Below are 26,620 nucleotides of genomic sequence, written 5' to 3' on the forward strand. Positions count from 1 at the left end.
TACCGCAAAAAAAAAAAAAAAAAAAAAAAAAAAATGCTGCAGCATGTTAATAGGGCATTTAACTGCAGAGCACTGAGAAAATGAGAGTAAGAAACTCTTTAGTTAGCTTTTCAAATCACCTGAAAGCATTCTATCTGTAAACACAGGATTTGATTTGTAAAATTAGCCTCACTTCTACCCACATTCATCAGTTCTGTCTTATTTTCTGATTGCTTTTGCTCATCTCCTTTTATTCTTTCCTCACAAGGTTAAAAAGAACACACGGAGCTGTCTGCACTGAGAAGCTTCACACACAAACAAATTTCATTTTAAAAAGGCCAACAAATGATACATAAGAGGACTAGCTAAATATATTATGTTTCTATTAGTTCCATTACCAGAATTCTTTAGATCCACTGCAAGATTACTTTTAAGTCTATCCTTATTTCTGTAGGATGCCAAATTAGACATCGATACTTATTTTTCATAACTGATTTAATCTAAAATTGAACTAGTTCATAATGATATTGAAATATATTACTGCATTAAAATTTTGTGCACCTTTTCAAAAGAACAGAAAGAAATAAACAAGTTGACCATTTAATTTATTATATATTTAAATGGAGTAAGGAAATGTAAGTCCTGTTAAACAAGGAAATAAACTAAGCTATGTGTATGATTTGCTTAACATCCAAAGGCTTCTTATTTGGAAATAAACAGGGAAGAAACTGTTTCACCAAAATAGAATTTTCTTTAATAACTGAAACTTTCTATTTAGGAGGCCAACACTTTAATTTTTATTACGGATGACAGTATTTCCCAAATAGATCATACTCTTTTATGACTTCTTAAATAGGAAACACTTTACCCATCATTTTGAAATGGTTCACGATTATGAAATTGATGAGTGTACTCTGTTACAAATGCAACTTCAGGAACTATTATAATGTGAAGAGTTATTTACTCCCAAACTAAATTGCTACAAACTGCTAAAATGTTTGAATGCCTCCATTTGCTTTTATTTTTTTAATTCTGTTTTTTACTAAATTTTTAATAGAACTTTCAAACATACAGCAAAGTTGAAAGAAGTTTACAGTAAACACCTATATACCCAAAGCCTAGATTCTCCTATTAACATTGTATCATACGAAGTATTTGCTTTATCACATATCTATGAATCTATGCATTCCTCTATCCATCCATCAATTCACCTTACTTTTTTTTATTCATTTGAAAGTAATTGCAGACATTAGTATCTTTCTCTCTTTATAATTCAGCATGCATATCACTAAGGAGAGTTCAATATTTCAAGCTTTTTTTTTTTTTTTTTTGTAGTACGCGGGCCTCCCACTGTCGTGGCCTCTCCCGTTGCAGAGCACGGGCTCCGGACGCACAGGCTCAGTGGCCATGGCTCACGGGCCCAGCCGCTCCGTGGCATGTGAGATCTTCCCGGACCGGGGCACGAACCCGTGTCCCCTGCATCGGCAGGCAGACTCTCAACCACTGCGCCACCAGGAAGCCCGAGAGTTCGATATTTGATAGTTTTTTCCTTTGAGGTAAAACTTATATAACAATGACATGACAATTGCTGAGTTTTGACAAATGCATACACCAATATAATCCAAATTCTATCAAGACTTCAATTTGAAGAAATTGTTTTGTTTTAGTTTATTTGCTATTGTTTTTGTTTTATTTGTTTTGATAGTTGTAGATTGTTTCTGTGCCCAGGGTCAGCCTGAGGTGTAAACTTCATGTCCCCTCAGGTCTTTTTTGAGCCTGAGTTTTTCCCTGGGCATACACAGTCACTGTCTTCTTTTCTCCATATTTGCAGTTGCTTTTTCATTGTCCTAGTTTTTAATGTCTCATCTACAAAAGGAGAAAAAGAAAAATTAAGTGGGTGCATAAAAGGGTGCCAGCTCTTTAAAGCCCTAGGAAGTCATTAACCGGAGGGGGAGGGGCATCCGACATTGGGGGTTGTGCAGCAATGGCTACCCACCTCTTTGCACCTCCCTGACCAGAAACAGCGATCAGCAGTCAGAGCACACGTCCCCGATATTTGAAAGACAGGGTGCTTTTTGCCCACCTTGGCTTCCTTCTGTTGTATGCAAGCTGTTCCAGGAACAAGTGCAGAGCCACCTACCACAGGGCTGGGAAGAAGGGGACTGAGTAGCTTCTACTGTGCTAAGAGATTAGACTGACTAGAATTAACCACAATTTACTGTCCAAACCTTCCCTGGAAGTTGCAAACGTTCAATAAACTCCAGAGTTCCAAAATAGTTCCATCAGACAGATTCTGCCAGTGCAATTGTTATCTAAGTGGGAAGACAGATTCCTGGTATTTCCTACTCTGCCATCTTCCCAGAATCCTTTCTTTCCCTCCACTCGCTTTTGATAGTGTTTCTGACTCTTCCCTCTTTTTTCAGAAGACATTCCTGAATATCCTATAGATGGAGCTCAAGCTCTCCTGACATTGTATTGATATTCCTTCTTGAGGAAAAATTTTAAAATAAAACTAACACTTTCTACTATTATTAGGTAAATTCTCTTGCACGTCTTTAGAGATGGACCACATTTTGCATTAAGGAAGAAAAATATTTAATATATCCAAATTACTTTTTAAAATTTCTGTTGTTCAAAACTAATGCTTACTTGCTTGTTATATTTTGATAAAATTAGGAAGAAACATGTACAATTGTAAGCCTAAATATTTAAATTTATTTATTTATTTATTTATTGGCTGTGTTGGGTCTTCGTTTCTGTGTGGGGGCTTTCTCTAGTTGTGGCAAGAGGGGGCCACTCTTCATCGCGGTGCGCGGGCCTCTCACTGTCACGGCCTCTCACTGTCGCGGCCTCTCTTGTTGCAGAGCACAGGCTCCAGACGCGCAAGCTCAGTAGTTGTGGCTCATGGGCCTAGTTGCTCCGCGGCATGTGGGATCTTCCTGGACCGGGGCTCGAACCCATATCCCCTGCATCAGCAGGCGGACTCCCAACCACAGCGCCACCAGGGAAGCCCAGCCTAAGTATTTAAAACAACAAAAATAACAAATGGCTGTGATGATATGTCTCATATGGTTACTTTTGTCCTGGGAGAAGAAATAAAATATGTCAGGACAGCATCTCTGCTCTGAGTCGCACCACTAAATGTGTTTTGCCAGCTCTAGAGATTGAGGACTAGTCAAACTGATGGAGAATCCCACCTTTTGCAGATGACTGTGAGGTGTATAATATCTGAGAAGTGCTTGATTCTGCATTTATCAGGGCCTAAAGGAGACTGAACCAGTTTGATGGGTCTTTCTGTCTGAGGGTTTCTGTGGTTTCCATGTCTACTGCTATGGCTCAGGGAGTAGAAGTGCCTTACATTTTCAGAGCCCAGGCAGTTAGTTAGGACTGTTGTTTTTCCCACTGTGAACAGCCAGTCTTTTTCTTTTCCCCCTTAGGAATTCAGCATGGTGTTAATAGGAAAAGAAATGTTTCAAACTTTCAAATCTGGGAAACCTTTGCTAATTCCTAATACTCACTTATTCTCTGACCTTATTTAGTTTTAGAAACGTCTTTGAATCTTGGTTTCTTCACCTGTAAAATATCAATAATAATCCAGAACTCAGAAGGTTGCTGTAAGTAACAAGTTTGGCACAGTGGTTATCATCAAATAAAGGTTTTTTATTTCTAAATTGATATGTCAAAACCCTGGCAAAATTCAAATGGTCAAGTATATTATTGTTGATTTTAACTAAGAGCGAATAGTTCAGAGGTATGCTAACATTTCCACTGGTGATGTGGAAGAGCAATTTGCAAAAAATCTGTAACTGGCCACTCTGTGTAAATCTGTGGCTGAGGAGAGTAAATGAGCCTTGAGGATACATGGTGCCCCTGTCCCCTTCTCTGTCTTCCAAGTTCAAAATTCAAATTCCATCTCTAGACAGTTTGTGTCAAATTCAACTCAGGCAGATGTCAATATTCACTGGGTCTACTCTGACAAGAACAGGACCTTAAATAATTCTTTACATACATTATCTCATTTAGATATTTCAGAAACCACGTTTTGGAGATTTCACCCTGTTCTTTATTTTTAAATTTTAAAAAATTTATTTATTTTATTTATTTATTTTTGTCTGCATTGGGTCTTCGTTGCTGTGCACAGGTCTTCTTCAGTTGTGGCGAGCGGGGGCCACTCTTTGTTGCCATGCATGGGCTTCTCACTGCGGTGGCTTCTCTTGTTGCAGAGCATGGGTTCTAGGCATGCGGGCTTCAGTAGTTACAGCACGTGGGCTCAGTAGTTCTGGCTTGCGGGCTCTAGAGCACAGGCTCAGTAGTTGTGGCGCACGGGTTTAGGTGCTCTGCGGCACATGGGATCTTCTCAGACCAGGGATCAAATCCATGTCCCCTGCATTGGCAGGCGGATTCTTAACCACTGTGCCACCAGGGAAGTCCCCTCACCCTGTTTAAAAAATGAAGACAGTGAGACTATAGAGAAATTTGGTGAATTGATCAAGGTAGTAGGGAATCAAATCGAGCCAATCCAGGTCCAAAGTCCATTCTCTTAACCAGTGGGTTCTTCTGCAGATTTGTATGTTACCTAGAAAGACAGATCAAGAATGGACAGAGCATTGGGGAAGAGAACAGAGAACAACTTGCTGGTGAGGCTAGGTCTCACTCCATGATAGCTTTGGAAAGGGAGGGCCACCAGGTAAAGAATATCAGGCAAATAATTTAGCCTCAGCAAATTGAGGTTGGGCTCTAGCTGGAAGCAGATAAACATTTCTTCAGCTCACTGGCTATGCTTTAGAGCTATGGTGTGGGCTTGGAGGAGTTGAGGTGAAATCTGATACCTAGGCTTAAGAAAGAGTCAGGAGTTATCATGATTGGCTTCTAGAACTAATTTTTGATTCTTCTCTTTTTTATTAAGAACTTTTTATTGGAGTGTAGTTGATTTACAATGTTGTGTTAATTTCAGGTATACAGCAAAGTGAATCAGTTACACATATACATATATCTACTCTTTTTTAGATTATTTTTCCATATTGGTCATTATAGAGTATTGAGTAGAGTTCCCTGTGCTATACAGTAAGTCCTTATTAGTTATCTATTTTATATATAGTAATGTGTATATCTCAATCCCAGTCTCCCAATTTATCCCTCTTCTCCCCCATTCCCCCCAGTAACCATAACTTTGTTTTTTACATCTGTGACACTACTCCTTTTGTAAATAAGTTCATTTGTGCCATCTTTTAGATTCCTCATATAAGCGATATCATATATTTGTCTTTCTCTGTCTGGCTTACTTCACTCAGTATGACAATCTCTAGGCCCATCCATGTTGCTGCAAATGGCATTATTTTGTTCCTTTTTATGGCTGAGTAATATTCCATTGTGTATATGTACCACATCTTCTTTATCCATGCCTCTGTCAATGGACATTTATGTTGCTTTCATTACAGCGCTATTTACAACCTTTGATTCTCTTTTTAGAAAAGTTCACACAGAGACTTTAGTGCAGCTTCTCCAAACTGTTTTCAACAAAACACTAGTCTCACAAGTTGATAATTGTTTTGCTTTTGTCTGTGTATGTGGGGAGGGTGGGTATGTATGTGACAGTGTGAGGAAGAATCTGATGGGAAAGATTTACCAGCCAGATTAGTTACAGTCCAGGACTTCTCAGGATGCCAATGTCTAGAATGAATGAAGTAAGAAGTCTGTGGGCTCCATTTTATTTTTTCATAATCTCCTGATTAGACCTAGCCTTAATTTGGTAAAGTGATCTGTTACTATGTTATTGAAAAATGTTATTTAAATTTTGGAATAGTCTTAAAAATATTTTTAAATTACATGTTTTTGCAGATTTTAGTAAGTTGTGATGTTACTTTTAATTTTCTACTTGGGAAACCTAAATGCAAAACTTTAGATTGAAAGAAAGAATCAAGCTTTGTAAATAACCTGGAAGAAAACAAAAGTAAACATAAAATGTCTGCAAAATAGAAAGACTTTTAAAATCCAATTTAAAAATAATTTTTAAAATTACATGTCATTAGTACAAAATTCAGTCTTCACAAGAAAGTACAAAATAATTAGTAAACACAAACGCCCCCCCCTTTTCCCACTTCTATCCCTCTCAAATGGCTTTCTCTGAAGGTCGCTACTGTTATTTTTTTTCTGAAACCCTCTTGAAAAACATAAACATGTAACAAAATATGCATGAAAGGTAATTATATGTTATATAAATAATTGCATACTATGTGTATCTTTTACATTCATGAAGTCATAGTACTCATATTGTTTGTACTTCTAATATAGTGATTATTTCCTAACAGTGAATGATCATATTTTGATCAGCTGCATAGTAGCTTTTTGTCACATACAACATAATTTATTGAAATACTGACTTAAAAATGGACACTTAGGATATTTACAGATTAGCCAAATCTTTAGCATGCAACCACCAAATCACCAGCAGCAGTATTACTGAGCCAAAAATTATTTTAAAAATTAGAAATTTTACTTTTGTATGAAAAGTGAATGATACTGTCTATTAACATTGGGCTTTCTAAGCTTAAAAACTTGGGGGAAAAAAACCTTCAAACTCAAAGAAGATTGATTAAGTTATGAATTTTTTTCCTGACATCAACATAAGTATAAACCAAATTAAAATATGATTTAAAAATGGTTAAGGGGACTGAGGAGTCTGAAAGGGAGATTGGCCAAATGGGCTTTGTGGAGGCAAGGGAGTCGGCAGTGATTATGTTCCTTCCTGGAAAGTGTAGGTTTCCAGGATGATAAAATGAAGGGAGCACAGAAGAGGCTCAAACTTGCAGAAGGTCATTAAACTTTAAAAAGTAACTGCAAAAGGTCATATACATGGGAGAAAAGCCAGAGCAAGATAGCTCTAGAGTATGGAACCATGACAGTAGCTCTAGGTACCCAATCTACTTTAGCAAGACTCTCAAGAGGACTATTTAGTTTCAAAGAAATGGGGTGGGGCAAATACATGTTAACAAATGAAGAAGCAAAGAAAAACAAGATGAAAGAACACAGAGGTGCATCCCCAAAGAGGCAACATAATTGGGATTACCATTTGAAAGAGGACTCAGTCTCTGCAGAAAGTTAGTTAAACATAAAGAATATGAAATGCTATTTTTTTTTTGCGTGTCAATCTGTGTTATCTTTTCTATTATGTACCTATTGCCTCAATAATTTTTATAACGAACTACTAAAAACCTAGTAATTTAAGAAATCAAGTATGTATTAGTTCTCCAAGTCTCCTGGACAATTGGGCAATTCTGCCTGTGAATATTGGCCAGGATGAGTAGTTCTGGTGTTGATTGTGATTCACTCATAAGTCAGGCAATCTTCATGCTATTGACTCATATAAGATGACTTTGTCTGACTCCACATGCCTCATCTTCAAACAGTATAGCCTGAACCTACTCTTATGGTGATCACAGGAATTCAAGAAAGAAAGCAAAAATTCACACGTTTCTTTTTGCTTGCACCAAGTTTGTTGCTATCCCATTGGCCAACGCAAGTCACATGGCCAAGTCCAAGGTCAGAGTGGAAGGGCAATATCAAAGGATATGGCTATGGAAAGACTTGAAAAATTGGAATTATTAGTGCAATCATCTACCACTCATTCTCTTTGCTTCTTGGCCCTTCGCTATGCCTATATCTTTTTTCTCTATTTTCTCATCCCCATGCCAATAGCCATTCAGTGTTCAGACCTCAGCTTCAATGCCATTTCTTAGCAAAGTCTTCACTGGCTCCTCCTAGATAGGGTTAAGTACCACTACTGTGTGTTGCTACAGCACCCTGCACATACCTTGTCACATCACTTACTGGACTGGATACTACTGGACTGGATACTCTATGAGGGTGACACTCATAGCTTGATGTTAGAATTACAAAAGTAATTTTACACGCATTTTCAGGAAGCCTTCAGCTCAGAAAAATTACTACACTATTTCTTAAATATACCTAAATTACATTTTAATTAAAAAATTAAATAACTAAAAGTAACTTTAAATGTTCCCTCTAATTATTTAAAACATGCAAAAAAATTAAAATTCTCAAAATGTAAAAGTGAAACATTAAATATCAAATGGGTGGTCAAAGCACATCTTATAGAGCAAATATGATTTTACTAGAGTGGAAAAATCTGTCATAATCTGTGTGATTATCTTTCTCTTCACGTTTAACTGGAATTGTGTTGTAGCTCTATTAGACAAGTGAACACTCAAGTGACACATCCTACTGACACGTCTCTGATGTGTCCAGGTGTTAGGGTGAGAGAAGAACAGCTGTTCCCTGTCACGATTTCTAGGTGGAACTGCACACACTGGCCACGCTGGCCTTTACGTGATGGAAGCGAAGGACTCTCAGATGATTTGTTTGAAAGAGTAGCTGGATTCTTTTATCAGCATCCAGGAACTCAGTCTCCCTAAAGCACAAGCCTCAAACTAGCTCCTCAGGAGAACAAAAGAGGGGAAGGATATGGCTTCTCTTTTCTTCCTCCCCATCAGAGAACTCATGGTGAAAACTAACTCCTTCTAGCCTTGAAGGAGATGACAAAACCAATCACACAGATCTTAAATAGAATATTGAAGGATTTAGAATAACTGTAAACGTGCAATGCCTGAGAGAGGGGTCAATAAACTCAAAATACTTTGAAAGGATTTGCAATTTCTCTTCTAGAGATCCTAGGAACTTGGATAGAATTTTTTAAAATGGGTTTGGGAGTTTTTCAATTGTAAGCCAGAAAAATATATATTTTCAGATCAATATCTACCATTTTTGAGTACTTTGGTTTTACCATTTTTTCATTCCAAATCTTTAAGGTTAAGAGGTTTTCTAAAACATGCCTGGGATTTATTTCAATCAGTTATGGTACAACAGAAGATATGGAAATTATTGTCATGAAGGAGGAAGTTTATTTTCACAGATTCCAAGAAACAGGAGAAACACCATGCCACAGGGTTTCACATAGGGAAGGACCAGGGTCAGGAGGTGGAAAAGAGGGAGGGAGAACATAGCCCAGCGCCTTTATTGAAGTTCTGCAGGAAGGAATGGATGAATCAAGCTAGGTATGCTAAGTTCAGGATTGGCTAGTTTGAATAATTTCAGTGGATGCCATAGAGGTAGGTAGTCCTTAATTGTCTAGTACCTGCCCTGGGGTGATTTAAGACAAGGGGAATACTGGCTTGGTGTGGGAGGGTTTGATAAAGGAGATAATTGAGGATGTGAGCTCTAGATTGGTTGGTTGGTATATCAAAGACATACTCACAGGGGAGTAGTTTGCTATCTCTAAGAATCAGGTAGCTCTAGGAGGGGCAGTCCCTCCAAAATCTAGGCCCCAAATTCCAGAGCGTCAGGAATACAGAAAATAAGAAAATATAGACAGTACAAGATTGAAAATCAGGTTCAAAAGTGAAATAGAGAATAATGGGTTAAAACCATTTTAACCTTGTATCTTTTGAAAATTATTGGATGTTCTCACTTAGGTAACTTATTTAGGATGCCTATAACAAAGAAGGGTCAATTACCTAATTCTAAATATTAAAATAATTTAGAATTTGTTCTGTGTTTATGTTAGGCAAGTTTTCATGTTCCTGACATTTTATATGCAAATAGGAGTCCTTGCAGTAATATTTCACTATGAAATAATATTCATACGAGGATTTTGACTATTTTCTCTTGCCTTCCTTTACATCATTACGTCTAATAGCCATTCTTTTCTCAGATTTTAGTGGGAGAAATATTTTGTTAGAGAAATCTCTCTATGAAGACCCTTCAGGAGGGATATAGTGGGATTCAGAACAAATGTCTTGCCATCCTTGTTCAGCCACAAAACTAACTACACAACTTTAAGACTCAATTTCTCTTTATCTCAGTTTCTTAATTTGGAAGATGAATTACAGTAATTTCATGTCTGACATGATGTTACGCCATTGTGATGTTGACTAGATCAGTCCTGGAGTTTTATATTTTAGCTGTGAGTTTCACCTTTCAAGCCATCTGCCCAACTTGTCATGATTCTCTTACTTGTACCCAAGTCCCAAGTTGGGCCTTTAAGCAGCCATTTTGAACAACACAACTCCACGTCCCCAGACCCCAACGCTTAGAACCAGAGTTCTGGATTAGGAGACAAGAGGTTGCCCCTCACATCCAAACTGTACCATATCAGAAACCTTTTCAGGGAAGGCTACATGAAAAAGTCCTGTGGGGCTGGATCCATAATATCGAGACTTGGAGCTGTGAGAATCTCTATTCTAACATTAAAATTAGGCAACAGAACAAATTAGCGAGCAAAGATTTTAAAAAGGAGGAGAATGAGGAAGAAGAAAATTGATACACAGAGGTCAAGAGACATGAGAGGTGGAGAGCCCTGGCTCATGATGGCTTCTGGTCCTCCTTCTAATCTTCTGTGGATAAGATGAATTCTCCACCTTGGCGTCAATATGATTCCCTTGCATTCTTCTAACTACTCTCCCCTCCCCCCATAAATAATTTTTGGTTATAAAACTCAGGTTTCCTTCTATTTATTACAACAAAAGGAATCCCAACATGGTCAGGTACAGAAAGACTTAAAACACTAGGAAAGGAGAGTGACTAGGTGAAGAGGGAACTCAAATCAAGATCACATGATTACAGACCAAATGTTTATCCTGGAGATTAGAAGACTTTCGGGGTAGAAAATCTTCAAGCATTTGAAGACTATCATATAAAAAGCAAGATTATATACTATTTTCTGTTTGACTGTATATACGGCTGAGAGCCATGGGGAAGCAGATTTCAACTCAGTCTAAGAATCTTCTGAGCTGGTCCATAATGGTTTGTGAATTCCCTGATACACACTGAAATTAGTTTTTTCAAGATAGATGTACTCTTGGCAGGGATAATGTAGAGATCAAAATTTGTGTAGATGATTGACAATAAGAATTTAAGTCTTGTTTCAATGTATTCAACGAATTAATATTTCCAGTTAACAATGACTCATTCCAGTATGGACTTATTATAGCATTGTATATCTCCTCACTTCAATTAACACTTGAAAATATATTATTTTCTAATGTTCCTTATTATTTTGTATTTGTAGACTTCATCTTCCCAACCAGATTATAAATTTCAGATTTTAAGAATTCTGCTTATGTATCCTAACAGAGATGCACTAAATAAATATTGAATTGAAACTGGTACAGAAATCTTTGACAAAGCCTTGGAAAAATACCTCTCATTTAAAAAGTAATTTCTTCAAGTGATGCTGGCACTATTACTATTTCACCCTCTTTTATGCTTCCTCAGGGAACACAACCTCTGTTAATAAAATTACCCTCCTTCAAGTAAGTTGCTTTCTCCAATTTGTTGACATACTTGAGTCTTGGCCTGTTGAACATATTACAATAGTCACTTAGCCCAAAGAGTAATATTTTTAACTGTATGCTTTTCTCTTGGGTCTTTCAGAGTAAAGAAAGAGTCATTTATGTTAGATTTTGTTTTCATTAATTCTCTTTAATTGCAAAAATCCCTGCTATAGCATTAAAAACAAGTCCCAGATGTGCTGTGTATACTCTATACTCCAGATAGAGGTATAAAAGCCTCAAACACTCCTGAATAGTCTCCATGCATGAAAATATGGGTTTGATTTCACATGATTTGTGTGGATGGCTATAAAGAAATGAGTTGATATTTTTCTTTAAGTAATGAGATAAAATTTCTGCCATATTTAAAAGCCTGCTGGATTTAATTTTGCATTGTTTTTCTCTGGCTTTAAAAAAAATGATTTAAAATTTTATTTTTAATAACAAAAATAATTCATGAATATAAACCAAAAATCTGCATACTTACTTAAAGATCCCAATTTCTTTCCTGAAGATAACCACCTTATCAGTCTTATTTTCTATATAATTTAGAGACATATAAATGTATATAGAAAATATATATTGCATCTATTTGCATAAATTTGTATATATTTTTCTATGACTTTCTTTTCTATAATTTCTTGGGGGATTGTTCCATATCTCAATATGATATTATCATGTTACTTTTTACTGCTGTGTTGTACTTCAACATGTGGCTATACCATATAGGTTATTTAGCCATCCGTATTGGTAAAAATTTTGATTGTTTTGTTTTTTATTCTATTGTACTTGTTCCTGTTTACACATTTATGTGTAGTAATCTAGGATAGATAGCTGCCAGATTACTGAGTCCACACTTTTTACATATTATTAGAGATGGCCAATGTGGCTGTATTAATTAAATTTCCACCATCAAGAGTATTAGAAAATTCTTTTGCCTGCATCCTCAGAAACATTGATGTGGTCTAACTTTAATCATTTCTGCTAATCCAATGGGTAAAAATAGCTCATTATGATTTACTTTATATTCTCTCTTTTGTGAATTGTGACAATAGAGTTTGTTTATACACTTCCACCTTTTTTATGGAGTATGTACTCTGGAAATATTTTACCTGTTTAGCATATTTTCTTCTTGTTTTTCATTTATTTTTAACTTTCTTTTTGATTTCCATTTATCTTTTAAATTTAAGATTTAACTTCATGAAGAAGTTTTAAATTTAGATATAGTTAAAATTACAAACAATTTTTCCCATATCTTTGCATTTAATGTTTTGATTTTTGAAGGCGTTCCTGACATCAGGACATAACCAAAATAACCTATGTTATAGTTTAATATTTCCACATTTTTTCCCAAATTTTTTATTTAGAAATTTAATCCATAGAGAGTTTATTTTTTGCGAATCATGTGAATGGACAGCCAGGTTATCAAACATAGTTGATTGAATAATTTATCATTTTAATGATGTGAAATGTTGTTTTTATTGTCCAATAAATTCAAATAAATATACAAGTGTAGTTCTGAACTTTTTATTATGTTCCATTGATATATTTGTCTGATATTTACCAAAACCAAAGAAATTTTAAATGTTAACATTTTATAGCTTGTGTTAAATTTCAGTAGAGCAAATCCTTTTTCATTTTCCTCTTCAAAAAGTTTTTGGCTCAGCTCCAGCATTTTTTTTTCTTGGATTAAAGTTAGTAATTAATTTGTTGAGTTTTGCTTTAAAAAAATGTTTGGATTCTCATTGAGTTTGCCTAGAGAAGAACTGATGTCTTCAAAATATTGAATGTTTTTCCAGTGCATGTTCTGTATCCCTATTTATTTTGTACCTTTCTAATATCCTTGTAATATTCCTATTGAATCGTTCTTTTAGATGTATTACTATGAGTTTTAAATATATATAGTTGCTATTTTAAATGGATTCCTTTTTAATAATATATTTACTTACTGATTCTTATTACTACTGTGTATGAAACTCATCAAATTTATGTTTATTCTGAAGCTAGTTACTTGACTGAAATTTTGCATTAATTCTATTTTGTTTAACACACTATTTTCTTGCATTTGCTAAATAGAGTAACACATTGAAAACTATGATTTCTTTCTACTATTTGTACATGTGTGGTTTTTGTTTTTGTTTTCTGGTTTTGGTCTTACTTCGCTGGCATATGTCCTAGTGGCATATACCATCTACTTGAAGGTTTTTGAATTTAGAATAGAGAGTCCTTAGTACCCCCTTTCCTTAGCTGAGAGCCTTAACATTTCTCGGCCACATATATTTCTCTGCTCTGGAACGGTTTATGTAATATAGGATATATCTGTTTCTGAAGGTTTGGTAAAACTTGCCAGTAATAACTTGCATTTTCATGTATGGTTTTGAGAGAGTTTGTCTGTGCCTTTTTATTTTCCAGAGTGAGTACATTGCTTATTCTTGAGGTGCATTTTTTATTTTTCTTAAAAAATTGATTTTACAGAGAATTTCAAATTTACTGTTGTAAAGTTATACCTGATTCTTATATTTTTTTGAAAAACATCGTTGGATATAGTTAGGTCTCCTTTATAATTTCTAAATTGTTGTTCGAGGAGATCATCAAGAGGATGCGATGGCCAGTTGACCAGAGAGCTGGACCCAGGTAATTGGAGGCTCCTCCCTCCCTTCCCTATTCTTGGAAAGTACATTCTGCCCACTGTTAACCACAGTGGGAGCCACTTTCAAGGACTCAGCCTTGAGAGAGGCTGTGTTGTTGAGACCATCTGGATGGGATAGGTGACTAAATCCATTTAAGGCCCCTATACAATGGTTTAAGATTCTGGCAGGTGGGTGCTGAGATCTACTCATCTTACTGCCACCCTAGACAAGCCTCATATGTAAGAAAGTTTCCTTGCTTATTAAACTGCCACCTACCAATCTGAAGTGGTCTGCCTCTTTCTACAGATTCTCCTTGCCCTCCATGCCTAGGGTCCAATTTGTGAACCAACAATTGTTTATTTGTTTCATTTCTACTTCTTCTTCTTCTTTTTTTTTTCTTAATCAAATTTGCTGCAGGTGTATCTATATTATCTAGTGATATACTAGAGTGAGCTTGTATTCTGTGAGACCATGACCACATTCTCCACTTCTCTCTTTTCCTCTTCCATTTTCTCTCCTTACCCCATTCACAATTTACCCCTTCACTTCTTTTCTTCTTCTTTTTCCTTTCTGTGTGGGAATATGGGACTTAATTGGGCCAAATAACTTCCAAAATGTTCCCTTACCCCCACTTTAAAATATTTCTAGCAAGTCTTTATGGTTAAATATATAATAGCTTAAAAGTAATACACATAAAATTTCCTTTGTGCTTTATGGAACTTTTATTTTTTTCAAAATTGATAAGGTTGTGAGTTTTTAAAATTGTTCCAAATGAATCACCATAATTAGAATTTTTAGTTTAATTATCCTTCCAATAAATATTTAAATGCTGCTTATTCTATTTTCTCTCATTTCTACTTGCTGATTATTTTAATTTGTTTCAAAGAAATGACTTCTTGTATTTCAGGGTCTCTGGGCAACAGTCTTATTTTTCTATTGGAATTTAACCCACAAAATAGTTTAGCTCGGACTTAGGACTGTCTTTACTAGCACTACCACAATAAAAATTTTTTTGTTCTCTTATTCCTAGATGTCTTGTTTTGTTCCAAATATTGAAATAACAATAGATTTGGAAGAAATAATAAATATTAGAGAAAATGTCATTGATAAAATCCCACCTCTAAAACACATATTAAATGTCATCCGAAAAACCCAAATCAACTAGCAAATGGAGAAATCATTTTTTTCCCCTATTACTAGGCATTTTAAGTGAGACATCTTCAAAATATGCCACACATTTCTTAGTCTCTACTTTTAAAATTTGTGTGATCAAGAAAAGATGTGGTTTATTGTTTATAAATTCTTACAGCGATGTGGTGTTTGAGTCACATTTAAAACTTTTTAATGTTTTAATAATAAGATGTAATATTCACCTTCTAAAATTGTTAACATTGTGCACATTTTAGTAAGGGGCAATTTTAATGTTTATTTTTTTACATTCCAAGATCAAAGGAGACCATTTAATATGATAATGAAATCTTCAAGATAGACTTTACACAGTTAAATAGTGTAGAGGTTGAGATAACATTCCAATTTTACTTCAAGTTTTAAGCATCTCAGAAAAGAACTATTATTGTCATACAGTCTCACATAAAATAACACCTCCTGTGAGAAGCTTGTTTTTGGTAAAATTATTTCTAAGAAAGTGTTTTCAGACATTTAACCTTACGTGTGCTTCATATATATAGACACATGGACTCTTACACCATTTTAAAATTCCTTCTCACTGCCTTTTCATATACAGCTCTACCAAGTCTTTTACTAAATACTAAAATAACCTAATGGACAGTCAAGGAATAAGGCCAAATGTGTTAGCCAACAACATTCTTTCTGGAATCATAGTTAATTTCTGTTTTTTCTATTGATGGGTATCAGCTCTGTAACTACTTTTTACAGTTCTCTTCTTATAAACCCCCCTCAGATTGTGCTGATATTTTCATGTCGGATAATCTGGAGCCACACACTGGTTCTCTGAACCTTTTTACTCTGGACTATCTGAGGAAGACCCATGTTTCTTGCTATCTCACATGACCCCACCAACAAAAATGAAAATGATGACTACAGTTGACCCTTGAACAATGCAGTGGTTAGGAGTACCCCCCCCGACCTTGCAGTAGAAAATCTGAGCATAACTTTGACTTCCCCCAAATTTAACTACTAATAGCCTAGTGTTGACCAGAAGCCTTACTGATAACATGAACAGTTAGTTGATTAACACATATTTTGTATGTTATATGTATTATATACTGTATTGTTACAATTAAATAAGCTAGAAAAAGAATATGTTAATAAGAATATCATAAGGAAGAGAAAATACATTCACAGTACTGTACTGTATTTATCAATACCATAAGGTTACATCACTTGTTTACAAGATGAATCATCTGCCAGTACCTACATCAATATTGTCTTATATGCTACAAAACACTATAGATGTTACACATATTATCAGCACTAGACATGAAAAATGAAGATATAATGGGAAAAAGAAATTCATATTGATTTACAGGTATAACGATTTATGCATTCATTGATAACAAAGAAGCAATATGATTGCTTAATGGTAGCCTAGTGTAATCGATACAATATCTTCATTGTAGCCTAGCTTATACACTAATGAATGAATGATTATAAAATTTTTATGGCATACAGTATTAGAGTTATATTCACAATACAGTGTTAGAAACACTGTTCCATTTTTTAAAAAACCACTTACCTGTGATGACAAGCTGATACACAGTTTCTCCAACTGCAAGAGAGAGAGAGGCATCCTGTATGGTAATGTAATTCTTCAAAAGCAAAGTTATAAAACAGTAAGAAACTAGCACATTATTAATTTTATATTAAATATTACTCACCTTATGCCTGTGTAAGGTTAGGCTGTCCACTTCACTACGCACTACACACGATGTTCTACACAATGAATACTTAAGTGATGGTGATGTGATGACACAAAAATGTCTCATACTGTTCTTGACATACAATTATTAGGTTTTCCCATGAAGACACTCATACACATAGACAACAGTTAAGTTTATTAACTGTACAGATATTTATTATTCATTAAGTGGAGGTGGATCATCATAAAGGTCTTCATCCTCCTCCTCTTCACATTCAGTCCATTGAGGAGGAGGAGGAAGAAGAGGGGCTGGTCTCGCTGTCTCAGGGGTGGCAGAGGTGGAAGAGGTGGAGGACCTGGAAAGGAAGGCAGGAGAGGCTGACACACTCAGTGTAACTTTATGGAAATATATTGTAATTTCTGTCTGACTTTTTGCTTTTTTATTCTTAAACAATGTTTCTATATGGTACCAATCCTCTTCCACCATTTGCTTTAGTTTCAGTGCCTGTATCATAGAAGTTCCATGTCATAAAAGAAGTCAAAAACAGTCTCGAATAATTGGAAGCCTTCTGCCAGATTGTCTAATGTCAATTTGTTTCCTGGCACTGCTTCTTCTATGTCTTCTTTCTTATCATCTGGCACTGGTTTGGAAGCACTCATCTCCATATTTTGAAAACTTCCCATCTTTTTTTGTGATATCCATAATCTCTTCCATGATTTCCCTGATTGGCTCTGTCATAAATCCTGTGAAGTCATGCATAACATCTGGACACAGTTTTTTTTTTTTTTCCAGAAGGAATTTATTGTTTGGGGCTTGATGGCTTTCACTGCTTTTTCTATAACACTGATGACATCTTCAATGGTGTAATCCTTCCAGACTTTCATGATGTTCTCTGTATTGAGGTTCTCTTCCAGAGGGTTAGCAGTCCTTTCCATAGAGTACTATGTGTAATCAGCTTTGAAGGTCTTTATGAGACCCTAATCTGAATTAAAGACATTGTGTCTGGAGGCAAGTAGACCACATTGATGCCTTCGGTGTTGAACTCATGGGGTTCTGGGTGCCAGGGGCCTTGTTCAATATGAAAATAACTTTAAAAGGAAGTTCTTTACTGGGAGGATACTTCCTGACCTCAGAGACAAGGCATTGATGGAACCAATCCAGAAAAAGCGTTCTTTGGTCCAGGCCTTCTTGTGTGGTTAAAAGACTAGCAGCTGGTGTTTATCTTTTCCTTTTGAGGCTCAGGAATTGGCAGCTTTATAGATAAAGGCAGCCCTGATCATAAACTTGACTGCATTTGCACAAAACAGTAGAGTTAACCTATCCCTACCTGCCTTAAATCCTAGTGTTCCCTTTTCCTCCTAACTAAAAACTGTCCTTAGTGACTTTTTTTTTTTTCTCAGAATAGGGTGATTTCATCTGCATTAAAAACTAGTCCAGGCAGATATCCTTTCTCTTCAATGATTTTCTTAATGGCATCTGGAAACTCATCTGCTGCCACATGGTCAGCAGGAGCTGCTTCTCCTGTTATCTGGACACTTTTATTAAAGTCAAATCTTTTTCTAAAATATCTAAACATCCTTTTCTGGCATTAAATTCTCCACCTTTAGATCCTTCACCTCCTTTTTGCTTTAAGTTGTCATAAAATGACTTTGCTTTTTCTCAAATTATATTAGAGTCTATAGATATCTTTCATATAGCAATCCTGTATCTACATACAAGAAGCATTGTCAATATGAGATAAAAAGATATTTTAAAAAAATGCAAGGTGCTCACACCTGATAGCATAGCTGCAGCAATGCCTTCACACATTTCCTTTTCTTTTTTTGCAGTAGCCCTTATTTTGGATTCATATATCTTGCAATGGTGGGTATACACAGCACAGACCTCAACTATGGTACATATCAAGCAATCCAACTTTTTCTTATAATGTCATGACTATTCTCTGCTTCTTGGAGCACTTCCAGCATCACTAGTAGCACATTGTATGCATCCCATGGTGTTAGTCAAGGTTTACGGTATTGCACTAAACATGATATAAAATACACAAGAACCTCAAGAGATCACTTTTTACTGGATATGTAACTTACTGAAGAGGTGAACTACTCACATGGAGATGATTAGCATCGAATGGTGTTTTAAGTGAATACTTGTTGCAATAGCAACAAGAAGTGCCTACGAAGTTGTTCCAGTAGTGCTGTATGTACTAGTTAGTTTTATGCAGATATGATTTATCGCTGCATCTTTATGTTTGTTTACATTTCTCTGGACTGAAAATGGCACCATGTACGATCTGGAAATGTTTGCATGCGTTTAAATTTGATAAATTTTAACTTTTTATAATAGATTTGTATATATTTTGTTGTAGTAGTAAAGGAGACTAGTATTTACAAATATTTTGTGCATTCATGACATACCAATTTTTTCTTAATTTTTTTTGATATTTCTAGGCTACATGGTTCAACTGCAGGTTTTTTTTCAAATTGTCACAAATCTCCAAAAGATGTTCCAATATACTTATCGAAAAAAACTGCCTATAAGTAGATGCACACAGTTGAAGCCCACATTGTTCAAGGGTCAACTGTAGATGGTAATTTCTGTGTTATCCTAAAAAATGCTGGTAAGATATTCCCCTTGTTTGGTCCAAGAGGAGTTAAAAAAGACACTGAGGGACTTCCCTGGTGACACAGTGGTTAAGAATTTGCCTGCCAATGCAGGGGACATGGGTCCGAGCCCTGGCCTGGGAAGATCCCACATGCCGTGGAGCAACTAAGCCTGTGCACCACAACTACTGAGCCTGAGCTCTAGAGTTCACGAGCCACAACTACTGAGCCGTGTGCCACAACTACTGAAGCCCACGTACCTAGAGCCCATGCTCCACAACAAGAGAAGCCACCACAATGAGAAGCCTGCGCACTGCAACAAAAAGTAGCCCCTGATCACCGCAACTAGAGAAAGCCCACATGCAGCAACGAAGACCCAACACAGCCAAAAAGAAAATAATAAATAAATAAATAAAAAGACACTGAATGAACTTGTACAAATGGGAGAGAAGTACATATTAATGAGGGTGGACAGTAATCAGGAATGCATGGGAGAAGAGAAAGATCTCCTGAATAAGAAGAGAATGAGAAAATAAGCACCCTGTTACCAAACTAGTTCTTCCTGATAGTTGAAAATCTCCACAATTCTTAGAATTTTATCTTTGTCACCATCAGAATTACACCCTTACCTGGAGAAATGCTGAGACCCATGTCAGATCTTTGCCGAGGTAAGCAGTAAAGAGTAAATTGAGGTGGAAATATATGGAGAGCTGTCCAAAATTGTGCCTGTAGAATAACTTGCTATATTGAAAAAATAATAAAACATAAAACCTAGCACAGATAATACAATATGAGAATATTTCAGAACCATACTGGCCACATTATAATGGCAAATATGAAGGGTACCTTCTTATTGAATCAAGTGCCCAAAGAAATGATTTCCTGGTCTTTTTTTGTGCATCACCTCACTCTTTTAAAACTGAACAATGTTGCCTTAGCAACTGAAGAAAAATATATCTTGGACACATCTGTTGTTTATCCTGCATCGTTTCAAAATACAATTTGGATGTACTGGCATGCAAAGTGATCCTTAATTTAATGAATATACACAGTTTTCACACAATTGCTATGAAAAGTTCTATTTAAATTAGTTTTCCAGATTGTAGATTGTTAGGTGTGGAAAATAAATATCCACTGTTAATGGAATATATTAACATAATAACTGCCTGATTAAAATTGAGACGTTTATATAATGAAATCTGACCCGCAAAGACAGCAAAATCACACTTACTTCTCATATTCAGCCAGCAATATCAATAAAACATTCCAAGAGATGTATTAGGACATATTTAGTTATTTTAATTATGTATCAAGCTTCATGCCATGTACTTCAATGACCCAATTAAAGTTTTATAATAGCTCTATTCCTCTTTAGAGCTAAGTAGACCTAATCATGTAAAGTAACTTTAAAATTAAAAATGCACTTCACTTTAAGTGAATCTGATTATAAGAAAACTTGGTCTTATCTAATATATTTATCTTATAGGGGAAGGATGGAGGAGCACTCCAGTGTTCCAGGCACTGCACCTGGGGCCTTACTGCACCTGGGGCCTCACCACCTAACTGCCCCTGGAGATATAACTTATACGTACAGGCATAACTCATGTTATTGTGCTTCATGTTCTTGTGCTTTGCAGATGTTGCGTTTTTTACAAATTGAAGGTTTGTGGCAATCCCACTGGGGAAGATCTATCAGCACCGTCTGTCTTTTCAATAGTATTTGCTCACTTTGTGTTTCTGTGTCACACTTTGATAATTCTCACAATATTTCAAACTTTTTCATTATTATTATTGATATATTTGTTACGGTGATTTATGATCAGTGATCTTTGATGTTACCATTGTAATTATTTTGAGGCACCATGAACCACGCCACATAAGATGGCAAACTTAACCGATAAATGTTACGTGTGTTCTGTCTACTCCACTGACCAGCTGTTCCCCCATCTCTCTCCCTCTCCTCAAGCCTATCTATTCCCTGAGACACAACAATATTGAAATCAGGCTAATTAATAACCCTACAGTGGCCTCTACGTGTTCAGAAAGGACGAGTCACAGGTTTCTCACTTTAAATCAAAAGCAATAAATGATTAAGTTTAGTGAGGAAGGAGTGTCAAAAGCTGAGATAGGCCAGAACTTAGGCCTCTTGAGCCAAATAGCCAAGTTGTGAATGCAAAGGAAAAGTTCCTGAAAAGTCAATGCCTGGCTTCACAGCTTCAAAAGACAGGCTGACTCTCTTGTTAGAGGTTAAAGCAGTGACTTTAAGTTGAAGGCAATGCCTGTTTACCATTCCAGTAACACCAGGGCCCTTAAGAATTATGCTGACTCTACTCTGCCTGTGCTCTATAGTGGAACAACAAAGGCTGGATAGCAGCACATCTGTTTACAACATTATTTATTGAATATTTTAAGCCCACTGTTAAGACCTACTGCTCACAAAAAAAGACTTCTTTCAAAATTTTAATGCTTATTGACAAGGCATCTGGTTTTCCAAGAGCTCTGATGGAGATGTACAATGAGGTTAATGTTGTTTTTATTCCTGCTTACAAAACATCCATTCTGCAACGCAGGGATCAAAGAATAATTTTGACTTTTAAGTATTATTCTTTAAGAAATACATTTTGTCAGGTTATAACTGCCATAGGTAGTGATTCCTTTGATGAATCTGGGCAAAGTAAATTGAAAATTTTCTGAAAAGGATTCACCATTCTAGATGTCATTAAGAACATTCATGGTTCATGGGAAGAGGTCAAAATATTAACATTAACAGGAGTATGGAAGAAATTGATTCCAGCTGTCATAGATGACTTTGAAGGGTTTAAGACGTCAGTGGAGGAAGTAACTGCAGATGTGGTTGAAATAGAAAGAGAACTAGAATTAGAAGTGGAGTCTGAAAATGTGACTGAATTGCTGCAATCTCATGATAAAACTTTAAGGAACGAAGAGCTGCTTCTTATGGATGAGCAAAGAAAGTGGTTCCTTGAGATGGAATCTACTCCCTAGTGAAGATGCTGTGAAGATTGTTGAAATGACAACAAACAATTTAGAATATTATACAAACTTAGTTGATAAAGCAGTGGCAGGGTTTACAAGAATTAACTCCAATTTTGAAAGAAGTTCTACTGTGGGTAAAATGCTATCAAACAGCACTGCATGCTGTAGAGAAATCTTTTGTAAAAGGAGGAGTCCACTGATGTAGTGAACTTCGTTGTTGTCTTATTTTAAGAAATCATTGCAGTCACCCCAACTTTTAGCAGCCATCACCCTGATCAGTCAGCAGCCATCAACATCAAGGCAAGACCCTCCACCAGCAAAAAGATTATAACTTGCTGAAGGCTCAAATGATGGTTAGCATTTTTTATCAATAAAGTATGTTAAAAGTCAGATATTTACATTGTTTTTTTAGACAAAATTTATTGCACATTTAATAGACTACAGTATAGTGTAAACATAACTTTTATATACACGGGAAAACCCAAAAAAATCCCGTGACTCCCTTTATTGAGATACTCACTTTGTTGCCCTGGTCTGGAACTGAACCTGCAATATATATCTTCGAGGTATATCTGTGTGTTACTTGCCACTTTACGGAATGGAAAGAGAGACCCAGAGAGATTAAGTAATTTTCTCAAGATTACAAATCCATCAAATGGCATTGCTTGTTTTTCAACCCTGAGGATGCTTCCTCACCTCTCATCCTTTCCAGCGTGCTGTGCTCTCTTCTTTCATCGATTTTAACAAGATTTATTTTTTGAGATGAACTATCTAGATCCTTAATTGTAAATACATTATACTCCTGCTTGTTTTCTATTTGTTTCACTTGCATGGTGTTTTCTTTCCTCTCTTTTCTCGACTTCTTTTCATCAGACTTTTTATTATTCTAATATTTTGGTCATTATTAACCTTAGAAGTTATATAGACTTTTACTATTCTTTTAGTTTTTATCTTAGAAATTGCAATATTTATCCTCTACTTAACAAAGTTTAATATATTTTGGTACTTTCTTTCCGCTTCCAGAAAATGGATCTGTTTCTATTGTTTGTTACTTTTTTTGGCTTTCAATCAAGGTGTCTTGTTTCTTCATGGGCCCAATTATTTTTTTCTTGCATGCCAGACATAGTATTTGAAAAATTATTGATAGAAATAACTTGAGTCCTAGGATGGTGTTTTCCTTCTCCAGAAGGAAAGGGCATTTATTTGCTTGAACCCAACATCTATAGTTTTTAGACCTCTGGGGCAGGGGGTCTCCTTAATCTAATTTTGATGAGTGAGTAATTCAAAGTTGAGATGCAATCCCTGTGAGGCCTGGTTGATACCTAACTTGTAAATTTCAGGTCCTCGCCCATGCAGGAGAGTTTAGAAACAAACCTCTGGGTGCTCTGGACTTGTATTTGTCTCCCCCTTCCCCAGTCTGTCAGCCTCCCTACTGCCAGTGGAATTATTAAAAGTCCAAGAGAAAAGTGGTCTCAAATGCCTGACTTACATTTCTGGATTTCCGTGGTTTCCCAAATCTTGGGCCAATAATTCCGCATGGACTTGTTAGCTCTCCATTTCCTACAAAGTTTATGTCTATAATTTTTAAAAATGGTTTTTTTAGTTATCCTCACTGGAAAGGGCAGTCTGAATGATCTAGTTCATGAGTACAGGAAGCCTCTTTTGCAATTCAAATATGATTTCAAGTTTAAGAAAATACTATTTCTTTCCATTTTTTAAAAGCACATCTAGTAAACAAATAGGTTTCCCATATAGTTATAAATCTGATACCTTTTCTCTGAAATCGTATGTTTCTAATACGATAAAAAAGAAAGTACCAAACAATTGGCCACCCTTAAAAAATATTCTGATATTTCAATATAGATTCTGATTTTGAAATGCATGTGAGCATTTAGAAATATGGCTTCACAAGCAAATAAGTTAGTTGGGAGAAAGAGTTTAAAGATGACCCATATATCACAGCCAAGTAGTGGTGTGGAGCTTGAAGTGGGAAGAATGGGCAGATTATCTAGGCTTTGATAAGGAGTTTGGATTTCATTCACGCAATGAAAAACTTTAAGCAGCAGTGACAAGGTTCAATATACACAAAAAATAAAAATAAAAATTCTTTGTCTGCTATGGGGGATTCATATAAGGAAACAAGATGAGATGATGTTAGTTAGTGAGAATTACAGACGTCCTGGTGAGGGAAGACAGTGGCTTAGGCTAGGCTGGTAGCAGTGGCTGTGGATAGGAGTGGACATATTTGAGATATTTTTTAATGAGGAAATAAGTTAGGTCGTTTTGTTTTTCAGTGATTCTCCTTGAGCTACTTTTGTCCATTCTAGGATGGCAATATTCTTCCTACTCTTCAAGACCTATGAATTCATTTACAGATTTGTAAGACTGAGGTAATTAGATACTCCTCATTCTGAAGGGGCATAGCATTTTATTTATACTGCATCATAGCACTTCCCGTGTAATTTGGTTACTCTTGGTTACATCTGTGTTCTTTGTTATGAAAAATCTGCTCCAGGACAATGTTCATAGCTTCCTAATTGCATACCAGTGGTGTTTGGTGTAATGGCCAGCACCAAATAGGTGCTCAATAAATGTCCTCTAAATGAGAACTTGTTTGTGTATTTGTAAATATTTTACTATTTTGACTATCGTCCCTTTGAATAGCCTGAGTTAATGAGGTCTACCTGCTCTCGGAAGAATGGAGTCTTTTAAATAAGCAATGCATTGCAAATTAATATTCAGAAATGTACTTACGTTACATTTTTAGAGAATGTGAGTAATGAGGTAGTTGTATTGTTAAATCAAAAGTGAGCATTAAAATTCATTTTACTACAGTGATGAGGAAGCTAGACAGATTCAGTTTGGTTTTAAATGCAAGTTTCACTCACAGCCAGAGCTATTTTGTGGGACAACTGAATGAAGAATTGTAAACAACCATGGAAAAACATGTATTTGTCACCAAAATCAAGATAAAGATTCCATGCCCAGTGTATATTTTCATGATAGAATAACTAGAAAGACTGTGGTTTTTGGCAGCAAACTAAACCTAAGATTTTTTTAGCTCAGATTTTATTTTATACTTTTACTGAATTGTAAAAAAAGAGTCTGTCTACATGCTAAAACACAGACATTGATAATAAAATGTACTCATGTTTTATTATATATGTGTATATATTACATATGTTATATGTAACATGTGCTATATGTGCATGTATGTGTATTTTTCTTGTTTACTGTTTTATTTACTTCTTTTCTTTGCCTCAGTTGGATCTTACTATCTGCAGTTTTGAAAACTACATCCTGAAATATGCTATGATAATCTTTTTCTTACGAAAGGCTGTAAGTTCTGTTTTTTATTGACAGTGACCCAAATGCTATCCAATCAGAATTGTCGTCTGGAATATAAGAATTTGAACTATAAATATAGGCTTCACTCCTTATTCCAGGAAGCTACTTATTCTGAATGCTGATCTGCCTGGAATAATGCTTTATTGCAAGTAAGAAGATCTTCATTTATAGATTGATCTAAATTTTCTAAGCGTCCCCCTTCTTGCTTGCTTATTTTTGTTTGTTTGTTTGTTTGTTTGATAGTTTCTGGAGGACCTATGTAGACTCCCCTAAAGATCTGCCCAATAAAATTGAACAAAATAAGTTGTTGAATAAAGGCACCTCATGGTGCCCAGTCGCCTTACTTGGTTTCTGAGGTGACTTTTAACATATGGTGATAGAGTTTTTTGCTCTCCCTGAGTCTATTTCTGGTTTATTTCTACTTCATGCAGTTATGGATTATTTTGTTTTAGGGACCATTTGAGTATGCTCTATTGTATGTTTATAGGACTTGGGGAAACCCCCCGTGATTAGCCCCCTCTTCTTTGTAACTGGATCGAGGGGGGTAATTTTAGTCTGGTCTAAATTGTGTTTGAGAACCTCTTCATTTGAGGACTTGTTAACTTTTTGTGCCTTTGTGCTGATTTTCTCATGTTTGGGAAACATTTAAAAGTCAAAATCAGAAGTTCTTTTCTGAAAGAGCTCACATTCCTTGTAATTAGTGTGATGTTCTGCTATTTTTATTTTAAAACGTCATCACTTTGGTTAAAATTGTAGTCAAGACTGTAATCATCTTGTCTTTGTGTTTTGATATAATAACCAGTCTCCTCTGATAACATTAAGTGATACTGACTTAAAGGTTTTCAGGTATCAGCTGACATTACTACCAGAACAGACACTTGTTA

The 26,620-nt window shown here is 35.7% G+C and overlaps 1 long non-coding RNA gene across 6 annotated transcripts in view; it reads left to right on the forward strand.

Annotated features, from left to right (window-relative positions):
* LOC129392171 (uncharacterized) overlaps positions 1–23,274 on the forward strand; it is a 119,602-nt gene extending 96,328 nt beyond the window's left edge. For 5 of the 6 annotated variants that reach the window (XR_008617543.1, XR_008617558.1, XR_008617572.1 and 2 more), the window contains one exon: positions 19,242–23,274. This is a non-coding gene — a long non-coding RNA (uncharacterized lncRNA). The remainder of the gene's footprint in view (positions 1–19,241) is intronic. The other variant, XR_008617556.1, reaches the window with a different exon arrangement.
* Positions 23,275–26,620: the final 3,346 nt, after the last annotated feature.

Source organism: Physeter macrocephalus, chromosome 1, assembly GCF_002837175.3.
Source record: "Physeter macrocephalus isolate SW-GA chromosome 1, ASM283717v5, whole genome shotgun sequence".
NCBI lineage: Eukaryota > Metazoa > Chordata > Mammalia > Artiodactyla > Physeteridae > Physeter > Physeter macrocephalus.